Raw genomic sequence first — 25069 nt, 5'->3', positions numbered from 1 at the left:
AAATGCTTTAACAGGTATTGCTATATTTCAAGAAAAGAAGGGTCTGGACATAACTGTTGCTTTTTTTCTCTTTTTCTAATCTGCAATATTTCTAGTCATTGTTGCTTTTCTTCACTTTTTTTTTCTTTTTTCTACATCTGCAATTACACTCAGAGATATCAGCCAGGGCATAATTTTTCAACAATGGGAAAAATTATTATAACCATATTACTAATCTTATATGACCTACATCCTTCATAAGGAGAATTCTGAATGAAGCTTTAACGCTTATGAATACTTTTAGCTCCATGGCCTATTTGTTATCCCTAGGAGGTGGGTATTTAATCTGTCAAACATTTGTATAACACCAAAAGCAGTATGACCTTTGACCTGGGTCACTAAAATTGCACCCCATTCCAGTGACTTTTTGATTTCACCCAGCAGGTCTCATACATTTGCACTGTGCCTTATGGAGCATTCAAGCAGAGTATGATCTTTGACTTCTGACCACCTGTGTCCCATACTTTTTGTGCGAAAGAAATAAATGACAGACTTGGAGATTAAGTCCAGCACTCCTTTTTTGTTCAGGTGTATTGCCAGCCGAGTTGAATGACCCATGGGTGCCTTAATTTATAATTTTTTTTTTACTGTTATAACTTGTAGCAATGCATGTGTTACTGACAAATTATCTTAACATTCTGTGTCACAAATGGTTCTATTCTTTGGTAAGTAGCTATATCAATCCAATAAAAAAGTCTAACATAGTGCACGCACACATGCATATACATCCTTAATTACGGCATGTGTTTTCCATATTAATGTAATTGTCATTGTTTTTAAATCCAGGATCTGTGACATTTTGGAATGCTTTCCATGCGTGTACAAGTGGGTTGTTTTACCTATTACTATTCCAGACCTATCCTGAGAATCATATTTGGAGATTCTAATGTGAGCAACTCTCATTTTAGCAGTTCTGAAAATTTCTATGAGAACCAACAAAAAAAGAACCCCACTAACACAGCACAAAATCTAAAGTTTCTCTTCATTTGTCAATCACTTTCATTCATTCATTGGAGATAATTACTGAACATCTACTGTGTATCAAGAGCTACATGAAGCACTGTGGAAAATATGAGTTTCTTTTTTTCCAAGAATTTGATAAAGGAGTTAAGACAGATGCACAAATAACTATAGCATAGGATCAGATTGCATAAGTTTCAAACAAGAGATGCAGCAATAGTTGGCTTGGCTAAGAGAGATGAGGAAAGGCTTCATGGAGGAGGTGGCATTGATCCTAGGACTTGATTGATATAAAATATCAAGAAATATGTATAAAGGAAGAGAAAATAATTTCAGTGGGAATGAACAGCACAGATTGTTAAAGGGGGGGACAACTAGTCTTGTTTAGGAAAATAGTCCATATTGAATAGATAAAAGACAAGAGAAGAAAAGTAGTGAGACAACTCGAGAAATACAGAGGGAGCTGGATTAAGGAGGATATTAAATGTCATGCTAAGAATTTTTAACTTTATAACAATAAGGAGTTAAGAGTCATCAGATTTTTAAATCAAGGAAATAAATTTTTATCAGAGATTTAAAAATAAGATTGTATCAGTAGAAGATATCACCATTATTGGAGTCACATGAAGCTGATTCCTATTTCCAAATCGTAAACTCATTAATGATAGGAAGGAGCATGTTTCTCATTCTTCTTGTGCCTCAATTTCCTCACCTGAAAAATTCAGGTTGCTTTTGTATCAGAGTTGCTTTGAGAATTTATTTAGGTAATATTAATACACATAATGCATCTGGGCTATAATGGCTGAACAAAAATCTTGCATTTCTCTGTTTTTCTCCAAGTGTTTAAATGAATGGAGAATGGGAGACTGGAAGTAGGAAAATAAAAATGTAAATGTATATGAGTTCATGTCCTTTGCAGGGACATGGATGAAGCTGGAAACCATCATTCTCAGCAAACTATCCCAAGGACAAAAAACCAAACATCGCATGTTCTCACTCATAGGTGGGGATTGAACAGTGAGAACACTTGGACACAGGAAGGGGAACATCACACACTAGGGCCTGTTGTGGGGTGGGGGAGGGGGGAAGGATAGCATTAGGAAATATACCTAATGTAAATGATGAATTAATGGGTGCAGCACACCAACATGGCACATGTATACATATGTAACAAATCTGCACGTTGTGCACACGTACCCTAGAACTTAAAGTATAATTTAAAAAAATGTAAATGTAAACCAGGGTGGCTTACATTACAGCGTATTAAGATTTTATTTTAATAGCAGTTTCTACAAAATACAATAGGTCTTCAACATAGATGTGTGCACATCTTTATGACATATAGATACAGTAGAATAATACTTAGCTGATCTAATTTACCCTACTTAATTTCAGTATCACGGATGAAAAAATTTCAAGTTATAAGTTAAACTTTATATTTCAGTTCACTCCTTAACCATATAGATAATATACTCCAATATTTGGTTGCACAAGTCAAATAAGTCTTTTCAGTATGTACTCAGCTTTAAGTCTCTTAATTTACATAAGACAGAAGCCTCTTCTACTTTAGCAGAATTCTAAACAGTATTTTAATCTTCTAAAAACCTATTCCTCCTCATATACACATACAATATGTAAAATCATAGTTTATGTAACTTTTACTTGTATATATGAAATAATATAACCAGTTAAATAAATTATTAACAGAATATTACAACACAATTCTCAACTAAAATATGAATAGTTTGAAACAAGTACATAACTTTTTTTTTAACTTCACAATTCAAGGAATGCATATAAAACTCAAAATGGGTCACTGTGGAAGACTAAGTGTCTCCTGTCAGAGTATCAGATTCAGCATTCCACTTGTAGCATCTCCCAAAAAAAAAAATCCTCTTTAGTTAATAGCACTTGTTTTTCAAAGATTAAGTCATTAATAAACAATGTGACTTTAGATTCTACCTATTTGCCTGTGTGTGCATAGGCTACAAACTCTCAGTCAGAAGATGTCATCTGGAAGTTGTTACAGTAGAGACTAGTGGTGTTGGGAAAAAAAACAAATGTAAATAAACACAATAATGAAATCCAAAACACTTATGTATATTTAGCTATGTTCTGGACATTGCCAAATCTGACTCCCAAATTTTGTCTTCTCAAATTTTCTCCAACCCCTAACCGTCTCCACAATGCCTGTATCTTCTCTTATGAATGTCCCAGATTGTAAAATGAAGCTGCTGAGGACCAGACACTAGCAGACTGACTGAAAAAAGACAATGGAACAAGAGGTGATGAGGGCACCAAAGAGCTGAGGAACTCTACAAATATTTGATGCTCTTCCAATCTGGAGAAAGATGACCTTGCCTGGACCCTCAAAGTAATAGCTCTCACATTCTATAAACAGATTATTTACATGTACCTATAAAATAGCATAACCAGTCAAATCAATTGTTAACGGAATGTTACAATACATCTCCACCTTCCTCTCCATCCTTCATACATTTTTTGCTTCTCTATTGTAATATTTGATGGATGGAAATTGCTACAAGTGCCACTAGACTTCAATTAGCAGAACCTAGGCTAAGTTGGGACAAAATGTTATTTACAATCATGATATAGTCCTGATCTCTTAACTTACACATTGGTAATGATTTTCAATGACACATATAGACAGCTCAATATCCATGCATTTCCTCATGCTGCAGATCCTCAAGAGTACCTGCTGAGTCTCTGCTTACCTTAAAAAAGGACTTATTTATTTACAGACATAGAGTCTTTAGTTTGGAGATTATTCCTATAAATGTGGCAATTCTTGTGCTCACATTCAGTGAAGGCTGGAATGAATTTGTTGCCTAAGAACATAGCATATTGTGCTCATTTTTTAAACTATCAACCTACCCTTACAAATTTGCAACCACAGTTCTTTTACTCTAAGAAAACAAGTCATGCATTAACCTTCACCAGGAAAAATTTATACAGGAGAAATTCTGCATCTAAATATAGTTATGTAAATATACCACCATATCTTACTGAAAATAGATGGAAAAAGGAAGACAGTGAATGGGTGGGTGGGGAGGGGGCAGGATATATTCGGGCTTTATTTTATTTCATTTTACATTTTCACCTCCTTACCTTTCCTACCTTTTCTTTCCTTCTTCCCCTTTTCTAATGATTGAGGAAGGGCAAATTGCTGCAAATTACCTTAAACTGGAGTAAACTAGACCAAGTTGGAACAAAATTTCCTTTACATCATGATACAGTCCTGATAACTTGGACACTGGAAATGATTTCCAGTGACACGTATAAATATATATATAGACCAGTGTCCTAAATAACACTGCAAAAATGGGAAGGTTTCTGTTTCACAGAAACAATAATTTTACTCCTTGTTTAAGGAACAAAATTTTCCAAATTTGAGAATCACTGGTTTAGTTAATTAGTAAAGAAATCTTGAGTCAGTTAAAGCTGTGTCTAGTCCCCTGCTCAGTCACTTCCCAGCTGTGTGACTGCAGGTTAAACTCCTTGAATCTCAGTTCCTTCAACTGTAAAGTAGCTAGGGTTGTTGTGAAAATTTCATTAATCAATGCAAAGTGCTTACCATGTAATTCTTAATAAATGGTACCTATTCTTATTAATACCTCCATACCATTCAACTGCAATCACTCACTGCCTTTGGTAAGAATATTGTTATGACATAGATAAAAGCTGGAAACAAATGAGTTTTTTTATAGACTCTAAGGATTAGCTTTAAAAATGATAGAAGCAAGTGAGGGTGACCGCCAATGTACTCATAAAGATTTTTAACTTGCCAAAATAAACATTTTTATTAAATTTCATTGACACTGTCTAATAGTTTTATCTAATAACATTTTTCAAAAGAGCAGAAAGCAATAGAGAGGATCAACAACAGCAGGGAAAGTAACCAAAATGTATAAGAAAAATAAGGGGGCCGGATGTGGTGGCTCACGCCTGTAATCCCAGCATTTTGGGAGGCTGAGGCAGGTGGATCGCTGGAGGTCAGGAGTTTGAGACCAGCCTGGCCCACATGGTGAAACTCCGTCTACATTGAGAATACAAAAACTAGCCAGGTGTGGTGGTGCACACCTGTAGTCCCAGCTACTCGGGAGGCTGAGGCAGGAGAATTGCTTGAGCCCAGGAGTTAAAAGTTGCAGTGAACCAAGATCACCCACTGCACTACAGCCTGGGTAACAGAGCAAGACTCCATCTCAAAAAGAAGAAAGTAAGAAAGAAAAGAAAAATAAGGAACCACAATAGGAAAGTGTGTGACTGTCTGAGAACTTCTGCTTGCTATGTCCTAAGAAGGGATAGACTGAGAATCAACTTAAAATAAGAAAAGAATGATTAAAAATTAAAACAGTTTACCGAAATCTTTAAATTCTGAAATATTAGATTGGACAGCATGAGGTGGCTATGAGTTGCTTCTATGTGATTTAAATAATGAATGAAGAATGCAATAATTATAAAAATGCTTTACTTGGAATACACAAAAATTTTTACCACATTGAGAGAGAAAAATAGGTAAACTCTGTTAAATTATCCTCTATATAAAGAATACTTTAATAGGACAGTTTTTTCTGCTTCTATTATTTTTAGCTTACAAATAATAGAGAATTTTTAACATTTATTATTTATTATGGTGGGTATTGTGCTAATGGCTTAGAGGTTTTACCTCATCCCATCATGACCCTTCTTTGGGACATGTCAACCCAATGAGTTGAGTGCTATTATTTCCCTATTCTACATGTAAGAAAATAGGATGAAGTATCTTAATAAATTAAGTATCTTAATCAAAGTCATTAGTTCATTTAGTGGAGGCATCTGAATATGAACCTGGGCCATCAGGCTCCAGAACCCAAACTATATTCCTTAAATACAGAAAGGGACAGAAAAAATTGAAGCAACTACTAAATACCATTTAAAAACACAAAGGATATGGTAAATTTGGTGTGATAATCTTGTATTTTTATTATCTTATTTATTTCACTTACAAACAAAAATGAAATTTTATTATTTAAAATGAATATTGACATGAATAAATTGACACCACAGTTGTTAATGGTAAAAAAATACATATATCACTAAAACATTAGTACAAAATTGTTAGGAGAATCAACCCTAAACTTTCAATGCAAATCTTTCCTACTTTTAAATACATAATCTTTTCCCACTTTTAAATATACATAAAAATAACAATATTTAGTCCACATAAAGGCAAGTAATGTAACTCATTACTAAACATCAGAAATAATTCAATTTATTTATTTATTTATTTATTTATTTTTTGAGACGGAGTCTGGCTCTTTCGCCCAGGCCAGAGTGCAGTAGCGCTATCTCGGCTCACTGCAAGCTCCGCCTTCTGGGTTCACGCCATTCTCCTGCCTCAGCCTCCCGGAGTAGCTGGGACTAGCTGGGACTACAGGTACCCGCCACCACTGCCAGCTAATTTTTTGTGTTTTTAGTAGAGACGGGGTTTCACCGTGTTAGCCAGGATGGTCTCGATCTCCTGACCTCGTGATCCGCCCGCCTCGGCCTCCCAAAGTGCTGGGATTACAGGCGTGAGCCACCGCGTCCGGCCAATTCCATTTCTTAATAGAGAAAAAAGATAATTGTTTGTACAATAAAAAGTAATTTCCATTTACTCTATTATCCATTCACTTAAAATTATGTTTTCTTTTTTATATTTTTCAACCTACACTAAGCTCATCTCAAAATTGTTATTGTCATGGACTATTTTATGAGAAGCCAGGAATTCTATATAAATAGGAAGGAAAGATGAATTTGATTCACCTTTCTGATTGATTCTGATTTTTTATTTTAATATTAGCCAGTGAAATACCTCAATCCTAGAAAAATAACAACGTTTTCTATTTAAGGGAAAAGTCAGAGAAATTGAGGTTGGAAGGGCCCATGCAAGAAAATAGAGATAATTGCAATTTAGCATTACAAATTAATTTCCTTGGATTCTGATATAATACATCACTCTTGAGGCCTTAGTTTATGGTATAGTATGGTACTTAAAAAAAAAAAAACATATGTTACTTATGTCAGAACCTATACAGCTGATAGTCATACCCTTCACTATTATAATTTCATTAAGCTGACAAGTGTCAACTTATGAGGTCTTCTAGGGAATAATTCTAATATATATTTTCCACATAGGATACCTTGTCATCAATAAGTGCTATGCTTCTAATAATTAATTATATCCAGCCTTATTTTGACATATTTTATAATTGCTCCGTGTATGTCTATATTTTATATTGATACCATTTATTATATATTTGGCTAAAATATTAATGCCATAATCACAAAATAGACTTTATTAATTGCACATTTTGTGCTCGCTGAAACAAAAACCAAAAATGTTTGCAAAATATCTTAAAAATATGTATTTCTGCATTAAGAGAAACATTTTAGCAATAATTTTTTACCATCTTATTTGCAATAATAGGACATACCAAATAAATTTCTATGCATTTTTTTCAATTATAAAGAAGTACTTAATGCTTCTGTTGCATAAAGCACAGTTCTAGATAATGTAGAGAGTACTTTAGAAAATGACACAGTCTGGTGTGGGAGATGGGGCATGATAAAAAGTAATCATTGTCATACCAGAGGTAGGATAAATCACTAGGAAGAAAGAAATTAAATCCAGGTGGGCTCAGGAAAGGCTTCTGGGTGGAGATGGTGTTTAAACCAATCTTTGAAGGATGGAAGTTCTCTTTTGTGTCACATTCTTAGACACATTTATATTACATATCGAGAAAACATTCTTCTAATCTGTATTAGGTAATATGTTTGAGTTATTCTTTCAGCATTTCTCACTCTGCATAGTTTAGTCACTCAACATAGTTTCATTTTATGAAGTAAACTATACATTGGAATTTATTTTTTATAAAATACAGCTATATAATGTTTGTGTTTGAAGCTTAATTATGAGTCAAAAAGATTTCAAAAATTAAAAACTTTACTAAACTGAAAAGTTACTGTAAGCTAAAGACAATTTATTATTGAAGAAAGAAAAATATTTTTGTATAAATTTAGTGTAGCCTAAGTGTACAGTGTTTTGAAAGTCTGCAGTAGTGCACAGTAATGTCCTAGGCCTTCACCACTCACCAGTCACTCACGGACTCACCCAGAAAAACTGCCTGTCCTGCAAGCTCCTTTTGTAGTTCAGTGCACATATACAGGTGTACCAGTTTTTAATCTATTATACTGTATTTTTACTGTATCTTGTCTATGTTTAGTAACCAAATACTTGCCACTGTGTTACAGTCACTTAGAGGATTCAGCACAGTAACAGGCACTACAGGTTTCCAGTCTAGGAGTAACAGGCTATATATACTTTATAGCCTAGATGTGTGGTAGGCCATACCAACCAGGTTTGTGTAAATATATTCTGTGATGTTTACATAACAGAATCACCTGATGGTGCATTTCTCAGAACTTATTCCCTTGGTTAAGCAACACTGTATATGCTTTTAAATGAATAGTGAAGATCATAGCACTGTGCCTACTACCACAAAAGAGGCCCTCAATTATTAACTATGAAATTAATTTAAAAATTACATAATTGCATATTTGATTAGCTTCTTCTTGGAGCCATCTTATTCATACAGCTTGTCATCATGTGCAGCATACATAAAAACAGTAAAGGACTTGGGCAAAGGCTCTGCTTTGTCTTGAACACCTATCCATCTGTAGTAAATATCTGCATCTCTTTGCCACTGAACTTCCATATAATTTGTTTAACGTCTGAGTGTGACCTTTTATCTGCATCTGCTTTAAACTGTGCTTGCCATTGGAGGCCTGGAAGATACTACAAACTTAATAAATGCTTGCCTCACTTTCCATATTAAAAAATCATACAGATATCTATAGTAAAGGACTATGATGAAGATAAAATGGGATAATATATGTAAAAACTTTTTAAAATTCTACACTGTGTGTTTTGTGTGTTACATACACAGTTTCACATGTGTGGCTAGAGTTTTCCCTTCCCTTCTTCCTCCAAACTTTTTAAAAATAGTAGCATCACTGTTTTTCTTTTTAATAGGAAACGTTTGACTAAGAAGCAACATATAGTTTTAGAAGTAAAATACTGTTGAACCAACTATCATTCCCAAGATCCCCCACAATAAACATGTTAGCAGCAGTGATAAGCATTGCTTTAGCAACCTTGGACTTTTAAAATGTAGCCAGTTTAGTTTACTTTTTTATATTTGGTTTTTAAAGAGTCTTGTTCAATACGAAACTAGCTGCTAGATAGAGTCCCTCCGTAGAAGGCAGGTAAGATTCATCATGGACACAATTGCTTAATGCTAGACTTACTGAAAAACAAAAATGATGTTCCCCCCCAGTTTAAGACTTCAATTCTTTAAAAGCTGATTAATTTTTAGAACCAGCTGTGTAAGAACTGCCAAGTCAGTGTTGAAAGGTGATTCTGCATGCAAGTATTCCAATTCATGTTAGACCTTAAAAACACAAAACCATCTTAAGCATTTGATGGAATCCATCAAATGACCATTACCACAACCACACATACAAAGGATGGACAAATTAAGGCAGCAACATAAAAAGAGACACATGATGTGACTCAAAAAGAAGGAAAATATGCCAGGCACAGTGGTTCACACCTGTAATCACAGCACTGTGGGAGATGGAGGCGGGCAGATCACCTGAGGTCAGGAGTTCAAGACCAGCCTGGTCAACATGGTGAAACCCTGTCTCTACTAAAAATAAAAAAATTAGCCAGGCGTGGTGGCACATGCCTGTAATCCCAGCTACTCGGGAGGCTGAGGCAGGGGAATCACTTGAACCCAGGAGGTGGAGATTATGGTTACCTGAGATCGTGCCATTGCACTCCAGCCTGGGTGACAAAGGGAGACTCTGTCTCAAAAAAAAAAAAAAAAAAAGGGAAAATGTGAAGACATTGTTATTACAGCAAATAAAGTAAAAGCAAGTAACAGCATCCATAATGGGAGCTGAATGGACAGAATAACCAACAACTGAGGCTGAAGAGATGAAGAAGAGTAACCCGAAAGAATGAAGCATCACAGTTAATAAGAGGAGAGAATGTGTCCAAAAGGGAGTAAGGTTGAGCTTCCTTCCTAGGAGGAGAAGGGTTGCCAGGAAGGACGTTCTTGAGAATAGAGACTGAAGACCATGCACTTTTGAGAAACTGAGGATGTATTGAAAAAGGTAGATGAGAAAACCCCAAAACACCAACCACACCACAGTGGCTGTAGTTTAGGTCAAAACACCTGATTAGAATTTCTGTGAGTTTGCCATATGACCTCCCTATTACAAATGCAGTGGTCAGTTCTCATGCCTTCTCTTATGTGACTTCTCAGTCACGTTTGATGTTATTGTTCATTGCCTTCTTAAAACAGCTTTGACCTCTGAAACATCATTCTCTCAGGATTCTGGTCTACCGGTCACACTGGTCTCTCCTTTAAAGCTTCCTTTTCTGTCATTTTCTATCCCCTTAACCTCACTTTCATGGGAATTTAATGCATACGTTTGCTTTGCCCAGTATTTATACTAACAATAGAAGAACAGATAAGAACTTACCAGATAACTTAGATGTTTTTCTAAGTAATATCTGAATGGCATTATAGTGCGATAGTATGTTTCACAAATTCAAAAGAAATTTGAAGAGAGAAAAGCTGTATAAGAATTTACTCACTACAAATTACATGCTATTTTAGGTATGTCAGATTCAAAATATCCACACAGGAACAGTCAGCATTATATTCAGCTCTACACTGTAATTTATACAAAGCATACCATCATCATCAGTCAACAAATTAATGTTGTCTTTTGTTTTTATAAATGTTTTATTTTTCATTTTTTAGTTATGTCAGTGCTATAAGCATAATAACAATTTACTTAACTTTATGCTTATCTATATAAGGTGATGTTTGTATTTTATAACAATCTTTCTGTTGTGTTTCTCATATTTGAAAAATATTGTGTACAAAAAGCAGAAAAACTATTATTTGAATTAGTTAATGATATAAGAATGTAAATTCCTATAGGGGATAATGATATAAAAATTGATCACTCCTTTACAGCATATGAACTTTGCTAAATAAGTCAATAATTTTGACCTTAATAATTTTAGTATTATAATTTTGAATCAAGTTTTCAATAGTCCACATCATGTAAAAAGTTTTTATTGATTAATATTTTCTGAGCCACAGAAATAAAAATGTCAAAAATTTATAAAGGGAAAAAATCCTTGTTTATTTTGTAATCAGTTGTTATCAAATTACTGCCAGTAGTAGCTTTGTTAAGTCTATACAACACAAAGGTAGTATCCATTTGATTGGAAATGATTGATTACCTAATACTTCAGGCATTTTAATAAATGGTTAAGATAGATTGAATTTTCTAATAGAACTTAATTGACTTTGTAAATATAATCTGAGGTTGACAGCCGGTGACAAACTCAGAAACCTTGTCAATAGAACTGTCATGGCCACACTATTATAGTGACATTAAGAAAAAGCTCTTCTCCGTGGAATTCCCGTTTTCTTATTTGAAACTTAAGACTAGTTTCTTGAATTTTCTCATTGATGGCTTTCTTGCTGTCTGTACTGATCAAGTCTGTGATAGTGTTTGTTTAAATGTCTGGTTCATCCTCTGGAGTCTATATTGTTGAACACAGTAGATTTCCTTGAATCTTATCTAACATCTAATATAAAGCCTTATGCACGTTAGGCACTCAAGAAATATATTTTTTTAATTTTAATGCATTTTAGCTATGTTTAATATATACATATATTTACATTTATATTTTTTCCATACCTTGTGCAAAGGAGGGCAAAGGAGAAAATAAGTCATTTATATAAGATGCAAAGTTGGTTGTCAGGGGTTGCCCTGCAAATTTATTTGCACCTTCCAAGCCAGATCAACAGAAAGGATTCGACTGAGGCCAGCTTACCAGACAGTTATAACTGGCCCACACATTGTTGTGATTTTAATAATTTCTCCTGCTTATTTGTCCTTAAGAGCTTGTTTAGGAAACTGATTTGGATTAAGATGTTCCATTCTCATCTCTACTGCTATCCATCTAAAAATTCTTACCCTGATCCAGAATTTGGTGACAAATTCCATTTTAGTAATTTTATATTGCATGCTGTGCTATTTTTACTTTCCTAATTTTAAATTTGTATTTTCTAATTCTTTACCTGCCTATGTTCTTAATCTGAAAATTCTTCATAAACATTCACAGCCTTCTGGTTGAGATCTTCCCTTCTTTGAAACAAATCCTTATGTTTTCATTCCTCATACACAGGCCTGTTTAAGTTCTTCTGTAAACTCTGTTATGTCTTCACTGCCAACATTGTGGGATTAGGGATCAAAGAGGAAGCAAAGCCAACTCTTCTGAACTCTGATTTCCATTGATCTGAGCATTTTTTTAAATGGCAAATTAACCAATCCCAGTAACTAGTAAGGCTCAAGCATTTTATAACTACTGTAAGTATCCCAACAAAATAAAGGCATAAGGGCAACAGGTAAAATGAAAGCTCTTCTAAGATATGGAAATAACTTTCCTGTGTCTGTAACTTACTTTTACTTTGAATGTTTCAATTGTACAGGTTTTATCTTAACTCCAAGAATATGTTAGTTTAAAATGCATCATGAAGAAAGTTACAATAATAAAATTATAGAGAATAGACCTCTTAAGTTGACTGACAAACTCTTCGTCATGTTTTCAATATTTTACTGCAATTAAAATTTAACTTTTCCTAGTTATGAAAGTAATACCACAAAATGAATGAATGCTAGATTGTCTGTTCCACAATGATGTTTCTTATTATGAACCAATTACTTCACTTACTTTCATAGTTGATAAAAATCTTGCTCAACACAAGTTTTCTAGACAACTCTCTCACTGTGTCATTAATAGTCATAGCTCCTGGTTTTCTTTCTTTGATTCAGATTAAGCACAAAAGAAAGGCTACAAACTCAGAAACCACTTTATAGCAAGTAGCATGACTTCGGTTCTACAACTTTTTCCATGAGACAGAAAGCAATTGGTGTATGTCTCCACAGCTTTATTGAAAGTTTTTATAAGTCTAGACAAAAACCTATACAGAAACTGCTTACAACCCTGTAACTACAGAACAAAATGTGTGCAGCCTGACTCTCCATGGAGAGTCAATAATTCCAGTTAGACTCCTGATTTCTAGGAGTAGACCATTTATTTGTTTATAACTCAGTTACAATTATAAATATTTTCATGTCCTTATTTAAACCTCACTAAACTGAAGATTTCATGAACTAATAAAAAACCCTTGATGTATTATTCCAGTCTTCACTTGAAATCCACTTATAACACAGTATTATAAATTAATGTTTGGTGTTTCTTTTTTTTTTCTTGCCTAAATGTAATAGGATAACAATTGCATAGAAATACATAATATTTTAAGTGCTTCTTATAAGATCATAATATTTATTTTTGAAAAAACAGTCTACAGAAAGACAAGGGCAGAGTATTGGATAATAACCAAATGTCTTTATAAATAATCAGTGCAAGCATTATAATTAATTGACTATTCATGCATTGAAATTGCCTCTTAAAAAGGAGTACTAAATCAAATCTATTTGGCTTTTAGTAAAGTTTGATTTAATCCTGTGTACCATATCCGTCATTAAACCAATATTGCTGGGTCTAGTAATGTTTAAATGCCTTATCAGAAGAATGAAAAGTTATGTTTATTAAGTAGCAGAAATCAGCCAGAGCTAGTTTAGGTAGAAAGTAATAATTCCATATAAGGATACAAAAATTCTCTTGGAGTAAGTCAACACCTCTTCAGTTTCTAGAAAGAGAAAATTGTAAAGTCAAACTACTCACGAGCCGTGCACATCTACTACATGATAGTAGCTTCAACTATTTTCTTTCTAAGATAACTTCTTTGCTTCTCTCACCAAGAGTGCAGATGGATCATGATCTTCCATGTTATAGGTCTTCCTTTGGTCTTAACTCTAAATACGAGACAGAGAGACTTATTTGACCCTCAGGTACTCACTCCTGGCCCAATTAATTATAAAAAGGGGCCCGAATCATATTTTGCCAAAACACGACTTGGCAGTGTAGTGTGGGCTAGAGTATACCTATGGATTGGAGATAGTTTTTGGAAAAAGGAGAGTCCTGGTGAACTTGGTAGGCATTCAATACAAATTTGAGTCCTTCTCATTATCGTTACCAGATTTTATTAGCAAATTAATGAAAAGATTTTCATAGCTGTTTTGAAAGTAGCTCTTATACAGAGAGTTTTTCTACAGATGGAGGAATATAAAAATGAAGTAGGTATGATTCCTATTCTCAAAGTGCTTTATAATTGGATAGTTGCAGTACTTGAGGATTTCCCCAATTACCTCGCTGTCTGTTATGAGAATATCACGTATTTCTGCTACAAAATGAAGATTTACTAACTTATAAAACATATACATATATATATTTATGTATATGTATGTATATATATGCTTTGCATAGATAGATATTGCATAGATAGGTAAATATTGCACATATGGGTAATGTGTATATCTGCCAATAATGTCCTCGATAAATAGCAATAAGGGTAAAATATTTTAAAAATCAAAGAATTACTAACAGTGAGTGGTGTGAGTCCTGTTTTCTAGATTTAAAGGGTCTGTAAAGATACAGAAGAATTGATCCAATACTCTTCTAATAAGCCACAAATATCAGCTTTGAGTAGTCCACCAACTATTTTGTTTCTATTGTTTTGTACAATTGTTAGAAGATGAGATAATTTACAAAAGTGTTGAACGTGTGGGGAGAGTCACCCCTAGAGAGGCAGTGGTCCCCTCTTTTTACCCTTGCCCTCACATTTTAAAGCTTCAGTCAGATCATGCCACTCCTCAGCCCAAAAACTGCCAAGGCTCCACATCTCCAAATGAAAGACAAAAATCCTCCCAGTGGTCCTCAGACCCTGCAAAATCTGCTGTTCCCTCTTCACTCTCCGATCTGTGCTAAAACTCTCCCTCACCCATTCCGCTGCTAACAGACGACTCTTCTCATGACCCTTCACATATCCTAGGAGCTTCTGCACTTGCTGTTTCATCCACCTGGAATTCTCTTTCTCAATTTTTGTATGGCATTTTCCCTCATTTTCTTTGATACTAAAATAGAAATGCTCTTTCGACACTCCAGGCTTTTAAAGTCTCACCTGCTTTATTTGTCTCTATATCTGGCATAGTATATTCCCTTAGACTGAAGCATGAGGGATATAGATGAATGTAGTCGTTTTGTCATAGAGGGAGCTCTGAACCATTATATGAAAACATAGATCCTAGAAAAGTTGTGAAATCATGTTGGGAGATAATTAAAAAGTCATAGATTCTCACTGGTCTGAAATAGTTTATAAGCAATCTACCCTAAAGTTGATAAAAAGTTGAGATTATGTGGCCATGAAGTAGATGGTTGGCAAAGTTTTGTAGTGGCCCAAGTATTATTTAATAGGCAATGAAGTGTATGGTATTAGAGTCAGAAGAAAAGAGTTCAAATATTAGTAATGTCATATCTTTGTTACAATGTTGGGCAAGACCATAAAATAGTTCATAAAATATTAATAATAGAAACTTTAAAAATGAAAGACTAAAGAATGAATGTTTAAAGTCACTTATACTTATTTATTAAAAAGAAAAGAAGGGCCAGGGGTGGTGGCTCATGTTTGTAATCCCAAAAAGAAGGGCCAGGGGTGGTGGTTTATGTTTGTATTCCCAGCACTTTGGGAGGCCAAGGCAGGTGGATCACATGTGGTCAGGAGTTCGAGACCAGCCTGGCCAAGATAGCAAAACCCTGTCGCTACTAAAAAATACAAAAAATTAGCCAGATGTGGTGGCACAGGCCTGTAATCCCAGCTACTTGGGAGGCTGAGGCAGGAAAATCACTTGAACCCGGGAGGCAGAGGTTGCAGTGAGTCGAGATCATGCCACTGCACTCCAGCCTGGCTGACAGAGTGAGACTCCATCTTGGAAATAAAAAAAGAAAAAGAACTTATAATATCTGGTTCATTTAGTTGTAGTGAGAATTAGAGAAAATATGAAAATGTTCTATATAAAAAAGACAATCTGTTACTATTGTTTTTGATGGTTAGAAAAGTAGTGAGATAAACACATCGAAAAAATGTGAAGAAAATTTGAAGAAAGATTATAAAACCTGGTATGAGAAAATATACTGATTGATACAATCATGTGCACAACTCTAATCACCATTTGATTGTGAAAGTATAATAAATAAGAAATAATAAAATAATAATAATATGGAGGATTACTATGTGCCAGATACTGAACTAAAAATTTTATAGCATTATCTCTCTGAATAATTATAGCAATCCTATGAGGCAAGGACCTTATTATTCCAATTTTACAGAGGAGAAAACTAAAATAGTAACCAGCTGAAGTGCACGTATGTGGCAAATGCCTCAACAGTGAGGAGAATTGTAAATTTATTACTCATTTGGTGTTTTACCACTCATATTCACATTATTAATCTAAACACATAATAATATATATCTTTCATATAGCCAGTTTCTAGTTCCTCTTTGAAACCGAAAATAAAAATAATAAACGAAATAAATTAATATTTTCCAGGACTCAAAAGCAGACATATAAACTCTCTCTCTCTCTCACACACACACACGCACACACACACACACAGCTATCACATTAGTCAGAAAAGCATAAGGTCAAGAGTGTTTATGTGCATTCAAAATAACTATCCATAATAGGATATATCCTCAGTGGCATTTATACATTTTATTGCAGGATATGTGTCTCAAGGAATTTGCAAATAAAAGTCCTCAATAGTTCCTTACAGAGTCTAATGGTTCTTTGTCCCTCTGCTTCAACAGAGGTCACTGTGCCACTGGCCACGGAAGGCCCCCAGCAGCTGAGGGTGGGAACTCCCTCTCCTTCCTTCTTAAGGTCCTAAGAGTGACTGGTGCATCAACTTCACTGAGCTTTCTTTTACCACAAAATCTAAAGAACATGTAAGGAAGTTGTCACTGGTAGAGAGGGTCGTGACTGCAAGTTGTCCGGGGTTTTGGTATTTTGAACAAAGAATTGGACAAAACGCCCAGCAAAGCAAAGAAAGAATGAAGCAACAAAAGAACGAAAGCAGGGATTTATTGAAAATGAAAAGTACACTCCACAGTGAGGGGACTGGACGCGAGCAGCGGCTCAAGGACTTGGATACAGAATCTTCTTGGGTCCAAATACTCTGTAGAAGTTTCCCATTGGCCACTTCATGCTCACCTCATGTAAATGAAGTTGTAGCCTGCAATCAGTCTGATTGGTTGCAGAAAGCAGCCAACCAGAGGCTGAAGTGAAGTTACAAATGGCACACTCATGTGCAAACATCTGATTGGTTGCACTTTGGAACCAATCAGAGGCTAGGGTGAAGTTACAAAGTTATACTTCTATGCAAAGGAAGACTCGCCTGAAATCAGTCTGATTGGTTGTGGGCAGCAGCCATTCAGAGGCTGGAGTGAAATTACAAAGTTGCAAAAGAAGACTCCACCTGCAATCAGTCTGATTTGTTGTAGACAGCCAATTTCCCATCTGCATGGCAGAAAAGGTCAAAGGGAGTAGCCTCTGGTCCTTTTGTTATTTAGGCATGAAAAGTTAGGATTTTCCTTTCATCTTAGTTCTAGGAAGTCGGTGTGAAACAGCCTTAGGTTCCCTGCTTCCAGATCCTATTCTTCTGCCTCAGAAGTGATTAACTGTCCAGGCCCCAGAAATTAAATTTCATCTCATCTCATGCTTGATTATAGGAAAAAGAACTATATTCATTGCTAAAAAGTTGTGACTTAAATAAGGCCGAAACCCAAGGTCTAGAATGTAAGAGAATTGCCACTAACTGATTTCTTTTATGATCTAAAAGACAAGCTGTGCCATGAATAACTTTTAGAAATTACATAGTTGTATTTTTAATATGTTGTGATTTTTAACTTCAACATAGATGGCAAGAAAGAGTTAAACGGTTGGAGGGGAGTGAAAAACATATTTACTAGGAAAACAGCCATCTGATTGTGAACTGTCTTGCATATTAAACAGCACAGTTTCGTTTCTTGTCTCATAACTGTGGAAAAAAATAGGAAGTTTTTGGAAAAAAATTACGGTTAACAGGAGATGGGGGTGGGGAAGTGTAATTTGTCTATGTGACATATTTCTCACTGGCACTGTGCCTAGAAATTTATTTTATTTTAATTCATGCATAATATTTTACTTATCTATAGGGAACATGTATTTGTTACAGCATAGAATGTGTAATGATCCAGTCAAGGTATTTGTGATATCCATCATCTTAAATATTTACCATTCCTCTAGGCTGGGAACATTTCAAGTTTTCTCTTCTAGCTACTTTGAAATATACAATTCATTGTTGCTAACTATAGTCATACTAATCTGCTATTGAACATTAGAACTTACATCTTCTGTCTAACTATATGTTTATATCCATTAATCAACCTCCCATTATCCCTCCCTCCAACACACACATTCTTCCTGTCCACTGAAAGAGATCATTCTATATTCTAACATGAAATCAACTCTTAGCTCCCACATATGAGTGAGGACAGTGTTTTTGTGCCTGGCTTATTTCACCTAACACAATGACCTCCAGTTCCATCCATGTTGCTGCGAATGACATGATTTCATTCTTTTTTATATCTAAATAGTATTCCCTTGTGTGTGTACATATATGTACTATTTTCATAGCGGCCTTTCTAGTATTACATGAACAATAATGTATATATGTATTTGTACACACACAAGGGAACACTGTATGTATATATGTACACACTATTAACGTAGTACTATTTGTGTACATATATACACACACAAGGGAATGTACACACATATGTATACACATGTATGTACACACACTCACACATACATATATTTTCTTTATCCATTTGTTCATTGATGAAAACTTAGGGTGATTCCATATCTTTGCTATTGTGAATAGTGCTGAATAAACAAGTAAGTGCTGGGTTTTTGTTTTTTTTTTTTCCTTTGGATAAATATCCAGTAGTTGAATTTCTGGATTGTATGATAGTTCTATTTTTAGTTCTCTAAGAAACCACTGTACTGTTTTCATAGTGGCTATTCTAGAATTACATTAACAATAATGTATAAGAGTTTTATTTTCTCTGCATCCTCACCATCATCCATTATTTTTTGTCTTTTTATAAAAGCAGGTGGTCTGCTTTTGTTCCCTTATTTGGCCCCACCCACATCCTGCTGATTGGTCCATTTTACAGAGAACTGATTGGTCCATTTTACAGAGTGCTGATTGGTCCATTTTTACAGAGTGCTGATTGGTGCGTTTACAAACCTTTAGCTAGACCCAGAGTGCTGATTGGTGCATTTACAATCCTTTAGCTAGACAGAAAAGTTCTCCAAGTCCCCACCTGATTAGCTAGACACAGAGTGCTGATTGGTGCATTTACAAACCTTTAGGAAGACACAGAGCACTGATTGGTGCATTTACAATCCTTTAGCTAGACAGAAAAGTGCTCCAAGTCCCCACCGGACCCAGAAGCCCAGCCAGCTTCACCTCTCAATACAGAAGAATTATAATATTTTTTATCCTGTAATGGTAATCTATAATCATCTGGGGAGTTTGTTAACTATATATAGAGAGAGATAAATACCCTGGATTTACCTCTTCCTCCTCCCCCTAAAATATCTAATTTAGTAGGTCTAAATCCTGAGCATTTGCATTTTTAACACATGATTTGGATGTTCTTTAAAGTTTAAGAACTATTTTTCTGAATATCTGTCCTAGTACAATCTGCTATATAAGAGGCACTAAGTGACTATATTTGAATGAGTGGATAAATAAAATGAGTGAATCAAAGCACACTTAAAGAAAAAACAAAGCCTGAGACCCATTCTCTCTGTGGATAAAACGTTACTTCTAAATCTGCAGACTTGATGAACCAATAGAGGATGACAAGCAGTCATACAGTGACAGTGGTATATCAGCCTGTCTGAATCTCAACTCCTTCTCAACAAAATGGTAGCAGTGTTCACCAGTTTCCTATAAAGATTGCTTTAGCCAATTTACATCAATCTCTCAGCACTTAATAGGCACCAAATTAATGGTAACTTTTATTCCAGGAAAGATGTATCTTTCATTTTCTTAGACATATAATTCAGTGCACTTACTTGAAGCTGTAGAGCATTATATGTACCTTTCCTTTTCATTCAAGTGTGAAGATCAAAGTCATAAAATGAATTTGACTCATGCTAACCTGAGCATAATAATTTCAATGACATCAATTTTCTTCACTATGACAAAGCCTCTTTGGTGCTGTCTTAGCTATAGAAAGAAACAAGATAATATTCTAGATGAAACTATGCATGAAAATATTGCGGACCAGCGCTGATTTTGACAGCATGAAAGAAAGCCTCTGAATTTGTCAGAGAGATAAAGAAGGAAAGGAAATCAGGCTTGTGAGAAAAAAAAAAATAGAGATACATCTTAGTGAGATTTATCCCCCTTGCACCCAAGGGAAATTTGTGAGTTAGCCCCAGAATCTGAGTAAGCAATGAGAGTGCAAAGTACTTAAAGTAGTTGGATTCTAGCAAACTGACAATAAATATCCAAAAGTGATATCACAGCATATGCCTTAGGCAGGTGCCAATTGGAGAAAGCCTGTTCAAAAGATTTGCCCACCTTGTCTTCAGGGACATCATCCATGGTCATTAGTCATGATAAGCTATTGAGCAAGTAGGTGTAGTCTCAGACACTTGGTAGCTTGGGAACAGAGCTTCCCAGAGTCACATTGGAGAACCGAAGGATGCTATGTAATCGTAACAATAAAACTGTGAGAAAAGAGAATGGGTAGCAAAGGTCAGATTTTGCTGGAATAAAGAAATATGCAAAGCCTACATAGTTTCTATTAGAAATTACCTGGAGAAATAAAAGAAAAAATTATATTACTAACTTACACAATGATGAGGAAACTTGTCCTGGAATTTCTTTATATTTGTGTTGTTTTGCAAAAGATAATATACGAGACAAGCATAACTTACTAGTTCTAAAATAATGAGTAATTCCAGCTTTCTTATGCCTGCAAATGGGTGATAACAGGACATCACACACCAAAAAACAAGGTAAATTGTTAGGGGACTGTCATATATAGAGAATGCAAATGTCCACCAGCACAGTAAATACTCAGGGTTCTTTTATACAGTGATGAGGGGCTACATGAGGCTGTGTTGACACCTTATATATGAAATATGAACAAATATGAGAGAGGATAGAAAAGTCATATGGTGGTTGGTGTGATTTTTCTAACCTGATGAAGTTTTAGATCCCTTGAGAAGTATGTGGGAATAGAAAGAGTGGAAATGGATAATTTAGCCTACTAATGCAAATCCAGGCTTCGTGGAGAGTTAAGAGATGGCTCTAGCCTATCTGTCAGGGTTTGGAAGTGTGAGACCTACCCTCAAAGCTTAATAAATTTCCAGACTGTTTGCCATAGAGTAAATAATATGGCCTTGGTTGGTTTTCTACTAAAAATTGTGGGTAGTCTGCAGGAGAAGCTTTTCTGTAAAATAAAAGGGAAGCTCTGACCCCCTGTGAGAGTGATGTAGGGACAGTTAGTGCCAGAACGAAGGCAGGGGAGAGCACTCAGACAAGGAGAACAGAATGCAACAACACCCCCCAGCAGGTAGGATACTCTGGAGGCAAAAGCAAGTCTTCAGGGTTTGCAATAATTATTTCACTCACACCATTACTTTGTCCTTGTGACTAAGAAAGCAATTTAAGCTGTTACAGATGGCTTCATGCTTAGCCTGGAGAGAACATTTTATTCAGAAGACAGTGCCTGCCAGGAACCCTCCAGTTTGCCAGCTTGAGGCTAGCAAATAATGAAACTTGATACATCTACAACTTGGAGCTCTTGGTTTCAACTCACTGAAAAGCTTCAAGCACATATTTAAGGTTCACTCTTTCACTTGAAGCATGGATCTGCAACATTTCAGTAGCAGACATTCTATTAAGTGATGGTTAGATGCCCTGCCAACTCTAAGTTCAATAGCCTGAGAAAAGCAGTATGAATACTCATGCTCTGTCCGCGGTCCCGGCCTTCTTATAGAGTGGGTAAAATAAACTGTAATTTACGGGAGAATTGAATTGAATGACCCAATAGGGAGCCTCAAAATATCTGAAACACCTTCCAAAAGCTGTACCACTAATAGAAACAAACCAATCCTCTGGGCTATGTTGAAAAAATGTCAATTAATAAATGACATTGATACATGGGTAGTTCCGCCGTCAAATAGAAGAAATTTCAAAGAACAAAAATAACATTATTTTTATGGAAGGACAAAACCATCAATGGATAATAGATTCAGAGTAAATTTCCTGAAATCTGCTAATGCTACAGAGCTGCAGTTCCATGTTTCTGAGAGCTCATCACAGTGGCTTTGCTTACTGAGACTGGACTCTGGATCATTAGTCCAATAACCTATCAACCCCCAAAACAGCATATATGAATAAAAGATGTAAGACATTTTCCAGCTATGTGCAATTAACATATAAGCAGAATAGGCAGTTCTTCTGGAAAACATATGTAGCAAATGTCTAAAAAGCGTCAATTAGACAAATGTAACAAAAATGTAACTTAAATATGCTTTAGCAACAAAAGTACAGGGAGGAGGGAAAGCGGGAAGGAAAGGAAGGAAGGAAGGAAGGAGAAAGAAGAAAACAGAAAAATTTCCTCATTAAATTGAAAAATTTAGGGATAATATTTTGTTACTGTGTTGCCACCATTCTCAGGAAGACTTTAACCATGATAAAATGTCTGCCAACAGTTGCGGAAAAACTCTCCTTGAAAATGTGATTGCTTTCTCTAGGGCTCTAATGAAAGTTCCAAAATTGAGACTCATTGGCTTCCATTGGGTCTCATTGCCATCTCTAAGTCACTGTAGGTGGAGGAATGAAATACTTTGATTGCCTGGGCATGGGTCATATTTGTCCCTCTGAATGTAGGATTGATTCTATTTAACCACATAAAGCTAGAAAGAGTAAGGAAAATCAGGGAACTGTAACTAGTAAAAGAGAATGGATATTGAGCAGGCTAAAAGAGCTTTTCTGATGAAATGTCAATAGATTTCATACCTCAAGAAGGGGATATAAATAATATTAATACAATGTCTTCACATTGGCTTCTTATAGAAAGCTAATGCTCCTGTTCTATTCTTTGCACATATACTAGCCAAATGAGACTAGCCCCTGCCTCCTCCTCACTCATCCTTCTTCCACCAAGAATGGATCATTGTCAAAGACAGAAATTGTGATTTGGCCTCCATCCTAATGGATGGAAGGTTTGTGATGCAAAGTTAAACCCTAAGTCTGCAGTGGTGGGATCTGCTCCCACTGGTTTGACAGGTGAGAGTCTGGGGCCAGTTCCATTTGGTAACTGCCTGAGGATGTGATATTACATTGAGATTCAGAGCAAAAGCCACATACTGATGAAGAATATGCCTTCACTTCGTTTGCCCTCTGTGCACATATCTCTCAGGCACATTGCAGTTGGGGCAGAGTGGATTGAGAGAAAGATTCAAATATTTGACATCCTGCATCCTGTCCCAAATACTATCTCTTTTCACCCTTTAACATGATTTACAGTTGGCCCAGTTTCTGCAGATGATATATGTGCAGGGAATTTGGAATTAGGAGGAAAGTGCTCCAAAAGAAAGAGTGAGATTCATGCTTTAGAAAAGGCCTCAGATGTTTATATAAAACTGCAAAGGCAGCTGTGCCTGCTGAGTAATATCCCACATGCAGTAAGCAGGATCTGGTGTTAGTGGGGATCGGGATTTATTTCTCCTTCCAGACAGGGTCTCTTGGGAACTCTAAATGGTAAAAGCAGTGAACTTCCATATGGGCTGGGGTAGGCCATGAGTTTTCTGCATATGGGATTTTTTGGCCATGAGCCTCCTCACCTTGCTTTGAACTCTGTATTTCCTTTCCTTTGCCAGCTGAAGCCTGCATTCAGGATCAACAATGGATTTGTGATGGACGAAATTGGGAGATTCTTGCAGCCTGCTTGAAATATCTCTGAGCTATCTTTTCCATCACCATCAGTCCATTAACCCTCATCTCCAAACTCTTATAGGGTCATTCAGAAAGAGACATATGGAAAGAAAAAAAAATGTGTTAACATGAAAGACTTGACTGCTGAATATCCAAAGGCAAGCCTGTTGCACTCTTTTTTGCTAAGGATCCATACAGTGCATTTGATAATCCCTCAACTTGGTGGCAGGTATGATACACCATAAATGTGGGTCTAGCCACACTGGGTAAAATATTTCATTACTTGAATTATGCTTCTTCTTCTTTGACTTAGGTAGACGAATAGAAGCTATTGAAGGAGGAAAAAGAAAAAAAAACTGTAATGATTAAGTTAAGCTGCATGCAACAACAAAAATAATAATAGTAGTTGAAACATTCATATGTATTGCTCACATAACAGACCTCCAGAGGAATGCAGTTAGGCAGCTTTGCTGGCTCTGTATTCATCTAGCACCTAGGTTTCCTCTCCTTTTCTGATATATCATTCTACTATATAACGCCTATACATGAGATTCACCTTATAGTTTAACAGGGCCACTGGAGCTCCAAATGTCAATTCAGCATTTCAAATAACAAGAATGGGGAAGAATATAAGAATAAAAATGTTGTTCGGCATGGTGGTTCATGCCTGTAATCCTAGCACTTTGGGAAGCTGAGGCGGTCGGATCGCCTGAAGTCAGAAGTTCAAGACCAGCCTGGCCAACATGGTGAAACCTTGTATCCACTAAAAAATAATAATAACAATTAATTAATTAATTAAAAAAATAAAATAAGCCAGGTGTGGTAGCACACACCTGTAATCCCTGGGAGGCTGAAGCATGAGAATGGCTTGAACTCGGGAGGTGGATGTTGCAGTGAGCCGAAATCATGCCCCTGCACTCCAGCCTGGGCAAAAGAGCGAGACTCCACCTTAAAAATAATAAT

The 25069-nt window shown here is 35.7% G+C and overlaps 1 long non-coding RNA gene across 2 annotated transcripts in view; it reads right to left on the bottom strand.

The window, feature by feature from the left end:
- Positions 1–25069, bottom strand: part of LOC100609517 (uncharacterized) — a 203524-nt gene that overhangs the window by 141083 nt on the left and 37372 nt on the right. Inside the window, exons 3-5 of one of the 2 annotated variants that reach the window (XR_001708789.4) lie at positions 24016–24181; positions 20738–20886; positions 13883–14013 (exon numbers count right to left, since the gene is read on the bottom strand). This is a non-coding gene — a long non-coding RNA (uncharacterized LOC100609517). The remainder of the gene's footprint in view (positions 1–13882; positions 14014–20737; positions 20887–24015; positions 24182–25069) is intronic. The other variant, XR_008538853.2, reaches the window with a different exon arrangement.

Source organism: Pan troglodytes, chromosome 14 (genome assembly GCF_028858775.2).
Source record: "Pan troglodytes isolate AG18354 chromosome 14, NHGRI_mPanTro3-v2.0_pri, whole genome shotgun sequence".
Taxonomy (NCBI): Eukaryota; Metazoa; Chordata; class Mammalia; order Primates; family Hominidae; genus Pan; species Pan troglodytes.
Note: the sequence above shows the minus strand (reverse complement) of the source record. Positions and strands in the feature narration are given on the sequence as shown.